At 37.6% G+C, this 7,232-nt stretch overlaps 1 pseudogene; it reads left to right on the top strand.

Moving 5' to 3' along the window:
* The first annotated feature begins 247 nt into the window (after window positions 1-247).
* Window positions 248-360, top strand: LOC122096781 (annotated as a pseudogene).
* The last annotated feature ends 6,872 nt before the right edge of the window (window positions 361-7,232 follow it).

Genomic DNA, 7,232 nt, shown 5'->3' with positions numbered 1-7,232 from the left:
TTTTTCTGTTCCATCAATGAATTTTGAAGTTCTTTTAAATTTTATTCTTTAAGTTTTCTGGATCACTTACACCCTTTTATGAATTGGTTTGTTGGTTTTGTTTTTATTTATTTTTTTCCTTTATGACCTGTTTGTAAGCTGTATAAGTGTATTTGTGGACAGCAAGCTTTTGTTCCGGCGAGCTGCTTGCAGACTGCTACCTCTGTAATAAAGTCTCCAGTATTCCATCTTCCAAAATGTGGCTTCTGTGCTCGCTTCGGCAGCACATAGACTAAAATCGAGACAATACAGAGAGCATTAGCATGGGCCCTGTGCCTGTGCAAGGATGACATGCAAATTCGTGAAGCGTTCCATATTTTTACAAAATAGTGTTCTAAACTTACTGAGAGCCTAATTACATCATTTATACATTTTAAAAAATGTGACTTTTGGGATAATTTACCTTACAACAAATATACTGTCTTCATTTACATAAACACAAAGGTTGACTTAAAGTTAGAATTTCTAGAGCCAAGATAGCTCCCACTGTATAGTTATGTATTTAAACGAATCCTGGATGCATTTAGAGAAAATGTCTGTGTTACATCAGAAAGTACTTAATTAGTAAACCAAGACCAAGACTCCAGATGCTATATAAGCCAGTCCTTATGGATAAGTCCAGAGTTGCTTGCTTCCATGAAAAGCTGTACTTTCACACTATCATGAAGAATGTTTTTGTGCCTATAGGAGGTCTTCAACTCAGGAACTGATATAACATCCTTGATCAAGGTTTCATTTGTGAAACCAACACTAACACTCTACCACTTGTGCCACATCTCATGATTATTGGTGGTTAATAAGTTTCATTCTGTAGTCATTTCCAAAGTTAGGCTTTAGCAGAATTCTGCCTTTTTATGAAGATTTCAGCTCTCAATTAGATTATTTTCAATAGCCATTTATTGAATGTTACTGGATAAAGTGTACAAATAAAATCATATTTATGTTATAGAAAATTGTGTTATCACATCAGGGTCAGTTAATAAGACCCAAAGTCATGACCCTGAAGAGTCTGCTCTCCAGAGATCTAAGTATTTAACCAAGAACCTCCAGTTGCCAAGCAATCTTGACCCCAAGGAGAGAGCAGGATGTTAGGTGAACCCTTGTTTCTTCCTCAGGTTAACCTGGAATGATGCACCTCAGAGTGACTGGAAGGGACAGAAGCTGGGATACTGAGCACAGTGGGTACTGAACAAGGCCATCATAGGATTTTCACTAGACCCTCAGGGACCACCCAAGACCCCCTTGCATTACCTTGAGCACTTATATCTTTATGTTTGTCCAGCTCTAGGTCATTTTTCCTCCCATAATTAGCTTAAAATTATGTGTACATTATTTTCTGTTCCATCAATGAATTTTGAAGTTCTTTTAAATTTTATTCTTTAAGTTTTCTGGATCACTTACACCCTTTTATGAAATTCTTGTTATAGAAGTCTCAGTACTTTGAGTAGATAACTACCTGGAACATCCACAGCCAACCATCTTTTGGCTCACTTGTATATGAAGTCTGAGCAAAACCCAACCAAAGCATTCTAACTTAAATATTTCTTACAAAAAGTTTGATGTGGAGACTTTATCTGGTGTGGTGCAAGTTGGTTGGGCTCATGGTCCAGGCAGGAACTCAAAATGGAAGGTAAAGAAAAGTTTGGTAAGAATCCAGCTGAGGAGAGGAGGGGTGTGCCAAAGTCTTCATGCAACAGGCAAGCCTGGCAAGGCCTTGGGACAGGAATGAGAAGCCCAGAGCAGGGCCTGTACTACACATCTTTCTACCACCAGCACAGCATGGCACCTACAGCATGGGCCACGGTGTGCATGTGTTTCTTGCAGGGTTCACTGTTGACACAGGGACCTGTAACAAGTCAGTGGCCTAATGTAATAGTCTTGTCCTATGTAGATGATACAATTGCTTGTGGACAAGAAAAATTGGTAGTAAAACAATTGTTAGGTGTACTGGTAAAATTCTTCAGGACGTGTGTGTTCGTGTGTGTCCTAAGAAGAAAAGAAATTGAAAAGTAGTTCAGAGAGAACTTCAATGATAAGTGTGGGACTTAGGTGCACAGCAAAATAGATCCATTACTATCACAACAAATAGGTGAAAAGGAAGGGTTTCCTTCACTTATTTTTACCTACCCTTACAAATCCCATTGTGTTCAAAATAATAAGAATAGAAATGTATGTGTTGATGCTTAATGTTGTACAACAGCTAGTTTATAAATGACAGCAGAGGCATAAGGTCTGTTCTGTGAGTGTCCCCTGCAATCACTGAAAGGACAGTACTATTGAAAGTGAACTAAAGCCAGTTTATTGCAGGGGAGGCATTGACTAATTTCAATGAGCAGACTTTCTGTTTTGCTTGTCTTTGGGCTTGATCTCAGGGCCCAGGTGCTGTCCCTGAGCTGCTTTTGCTCAAGGGTAGCACTCTACCACCTGAGCCACAGCACCACTTCTGGCTTTTTCTGGGTATGTGGACCTGAGGTATAGAACCCAGCTCCTCATGCATGTAATGCAAGCACTGTACCACTTAGCCACCTTCCCTGTCCTATAAGCTGACTTTTTTATGTTAAAAGAAGAAAGTATATGTTAGTATGTACTATCCACCTTCCATGTGCAAGTCCCAAGGTTCAATCCCCCAAAGTGAAAGGAAGAAAGTAGAAAATGGAATGACAGAAAGTATTCAGTTACAACTACAAAGAAAAATAGAAGAACAAAGGCAATAAGCAAGTAATTAGGTTTTTGTTTGTTTGGGACCATTTCTTTTTTCTTTCAATTGTTAAGTGAGGGCTTTAAACTCAGGGAGGGCCTGACATATTCCCTAAGCTTTTCACTAAAGGCTAGCATGCTACCACAATGTCACTTCTAGTTTTCGGGCATTTAATTGGTGATATGTCACAAAGAATTTTCAGCTGATGTGCTGCTGAGGAATGAACCCAGAGCCTCATGTATGCAAGGCAAGCACTCTACCACTGAGCCATGCTCCCAGCACTGACCCCTTTCTTAAAACAGTGTTTGGGGCTGGCAATGTGGCTTAGTGATAAAGTGCTTGCCTAGCATGCATGGAGCACTGGGTTTGATTTCTCAGTACCTAATAAACAACAACAATCACCAAACATCCCTAGAGTTGGTCAAGTGGGAGAATGGAGGTCTTCAGCATAATAAAATTCAGTAACAGTTCTTAAGCCCTGAGTTTAAGCCCCAGGAATGTCAAGCAATATCAACAACAACAAATGAGTAAATGAAAACAAAAACACAGTGTCAGCAAGTTTAATTGATAAACACCACACGCATACACACACACACACACACACACACACACATACACACACACATACACAATTTTTAAAAACCTCATTCACCTCCTTTACCCTGTCTGCTCACCCTCTCTGCTCCAACTGCTACCTACATCCACAAGAGAACTTATTCTATGTTTCTGTTGTTTTTTCAGTCTTAAAAATGTACCAATATTAAAATGTACCAATATTAGGTATTGATCTCATTGTCTGGGTGCTATCCCTTACCATTTTATCTTAAGGCTCTTTCACTCTTTCTACTTCTGTATTTTTAGTTGATTAATTGTAGAGAAGAGTTTCATTGACTTTTCTGAAAGGGCTGGATGAAAGCTCAATCCTCAGATCTCAGGTTTACCACCATGAGACACTTATGTCCAGCACCTTTAAATATTATTACATGCACTATGTTATTTGTGGTATTTAGTAATGAATTTTTTGTTTGTTTTTATGCTGGTCCTGAGCTTGAACTAAAGGTCCTAAGCAATCCCAGAGCTCTTCAGCACATGGTGAGCACTCAACCACTTAAGCCACAGCACCACTTCTGTTTGTCTGGTGATTAATTGAGACAGGAGTCTCACAGACTTCCCTGCCCAGGCTGGCTTTGAACTGTGATCCTCAGATCTCAGCCTCAAGAGTAGCTAGGATTGCAGGCATGATGCATCAGCATCCATTTGTACTTCAAAATACTGTGTTTACCTATCTGTGGAATACAAAATGATGAGGATCACTTTTTACCTGTATATTACCTATCAAATATCTAAGCACAATCCTACTTCTATCTCTTTGTGTCTCTCAATTTATGGATTTCTGTAACCATCTTCTAGCAGTTGTGGTAGGAATGCCACTTATGTTTTCTCAGACATAGATTTTGGACAGTGCCTATGCTCATCAAGCTTCTCCTGTGGATACATGCTCTGAGGTTTTGTTAGGTGTATTTCCTTACTGAAAGATTTTGCACATCCAGTACAAGTATAAGGATTCCCTCCTTTGTACATTTTTTTTTTAATTTTATTTTATTTTATTTGAGAACATACTGTACAGAGGGGTTACAATTACATGGGCAGGATAATGCATACATTTCTTACCAAGCATTGCATCCTCCTCCTTTGTTTACCCTTCACCTCCCTTCCCAGCCTCCCCCCTCCCTCCCATCCAATCATACCCTTTGTACATTTTTTTTATGTAAACTGACTGTGGGTCTTAAGTGGAATGATTTTGCACATACAATACATTCAGGTGTTTTCCTCCCTCCCTCAAGCATTTCTTGGGCAAGGACAGCAGAATTATGATACTCTTCTCTATATTCATTATGCTTACTGGAGTGCTCTCCAACACTGTCTAAAGAATATGGTCCCTGAGAGTACTACCTTCCCTTCTCTACCATATTCAAAGACTACAGGTCATTTGGATTCTCATAATTTTGAATTAAATGCGCAGAATATCTGTGGGGGTCCTTCAACTTCAGTAGACACCCAGGACATGCATCTCATCAGGTTCACTGAAATCCTCAGTTCTCATCCTTCAGGGTTCCCATTAGTCCTAGTCAGCTCTGCCTTATATTTTGAGCTCAAAATAAAATTTGTTCCTAATCACACTCTTCCCTCAACTGTATCAGTAGTTGTGACTGCTATTTCTCACAGATATTCATCTTGGAAAGACTTAATCACAACATCTATGTTTTTGGACCTCTAAAATGAGTCATAAGAAAAAAGTACAAAAACATAATTGATATCTAAAAACTCTTTATTGTGAAGGTATCACATTATCTTTTAAAATTTAAGATTTTAAAATATTAAAGTAGGAATTTATTTATCAGATCTGTATGCCTTTCCCCCTAAGGTATTATGAAAGTAATACTGATATTTTACAATTGAAAATAATATTTTTCTGTGTTTAAGTTTTCCTTCTTAGTCAATTCACACTTCTAAAAATGCAGATTATGGGTATTTTCAGGAAAGGTAATTAATTAATAACACACCTCCAGCTGCAGAGTGTTACAAGAAATTATCCTGCTTGAAGACAATAAGAAAGATGTCAACATGGAACTACACATGAAAATTGTAAATGTGTAGGTAAGTATATAGGAATGTATAGAACATATATTTTATGTAATCTGTCTAAAATGATTAGTGAAGGGAAAACATATAGAACTATGTTCATGATTCTTAAAGCATAAAGATGCAATATATAAATACATAAGTGTAATCAAACCAAAGTATGTGGATTAGTAACATGGATCAATTAATGCTGTATTTGCCAGACAAATATGAGGACCTGTGTTCAAGAATACCACCAAAAAAATTGAAAAGTGTAATTGATTCAGATGTTAAATGGAATTAACCCATTGAAAAGTAACTATATTATATGATGTCATCAGCTAGAATTGTGAGAATATTGTAAACTCTTAGAGTACCTAGTAATAATGCAATGCAGTACCTCCAGCAACTTAACTACCTATGTCTGCCATAAGAAAGACCAGACTATTTGAGAAATTTACTTTCTTGCAGTTCTAGAGTATAGCAACAATTTTGGTACATGTTTTATGTCTTTTGAAGTTCTATGTTTCAGCCTAAGGATGGTCTTTATTCTGTACATAAAAGTTGTGGTTACTTCTTTATTAAAGAAACAGTCAGACTACAAGATTAGGTTATAGCTACTGCTTAACGGCATTTTTTTTCTTTTTTCTTTTCATCAGTCATGGGGCTTGATCTCTGGGCCTGGGTTCAGTCCCTCAGCTCTTCAGCTCAAGGCTAGTGCTCTACCACTTGAGCCACAACACCACTTCCAGCTTGTTCTGTTTATGTGGTGCTGAGGAACCTAACCTAGGGCCTCATGCATGCAAGTCAAGCACTCTACCACTGAGCCACCATCCCAGCCCCTGTAGTAGCATTTTCATAGGAGTATATTATGCCTTACATATTTGTTTTTTTCACAGATTCAACCAACCTTAGATCTAAAATACTTGAAAAAGTATGGTACCTATAGTCAACATGTGGTCTTTCAAAAAACTGGCATTATCCTATGAACAATGCAGTGTAACAACTGTTTAGTAGGATTTAAAATGTAATAGGCATCAGAGGTGATTTACAGTGTATAGAAGATTGCCAGGAAATTATATTACAAGTGATTTGCACTGTATAGAAGGTTGTGTACAGGTTAGATGAAAGCACACTATGAAAGAAGTATCAGATGAAACAAACATAATAAATAGGAAAGTAATTAGTAAAATAAAACCATGTTTATATTGTAATAGAAAAATAGTGAATATATCAGGTACTGTCTGATTTGAACTGAAGAAAATATTCTCAAAAACTCAATAAGCCATCCAAAGAGATATACATTTATTATCAAGAAATCAAAATAATCAATATGAAGATACCTGAAGCAAAAATGAATAATGGAAAATACAAATACTGATAACCTGAGAGGAAGTAAACTTCAGCACAAATTGTGTTACCACAGATACAGCGCACTGATAATAATATGTATATCATCAATCTGTATAATAAAAATTTTATTCTGAAAAGTAAAGTCTACAAGGACATGGTTAAAAGGCCAAAGAATGATAATTTCATTAATCTATTATTATGATTGGAGAACGAATACTCCTTTTTTTTTTTTTTTTTTGTCGGCCATAGTGCTTGAACTCAGAGCTTGGGCATTATCCCTGCACTTTTGAGCTCAAGGCAAATGATCTACCGCTTGAGCCACAGCGCCACATCTGGCTCTCTAGTGCTTTATTGGGGATAAGGATCTCATAGACTTTCCTACCAGGGCTGGCTTTGAACCGTGATCCTCATATCTCAGCCTCCTGTGTAGCTAGGATTACAGGCGTGAGCTACTGGTGCCCGGCATCTAATACTCCTCTTAATGACTGAACAACCAAACAAATGGTCACCACAAAGAAAC

Source organism: Dipodomys spectabilis, unplaced genomic scaffold (genome assembly GCF_019054845.1).
Source record: "Dipodomys spectabilis isolate Male_0828 unplaced genomic scaffold, ASM1905484v1 ptg000388l, whole genome shotgun sequence".
In the NCBI taxonomy this organism is placed as follows: Eukaryota; Metazoa; Chordata; class Mammalia; order Rodentia; family Heteromyidae; genus Dipodomys; species Dipodomys spectabilis.
Note: the sequence above shows the minus strand (reverse complement) of the source record. Positions and strands in the feature narration are given on the sequence as shown.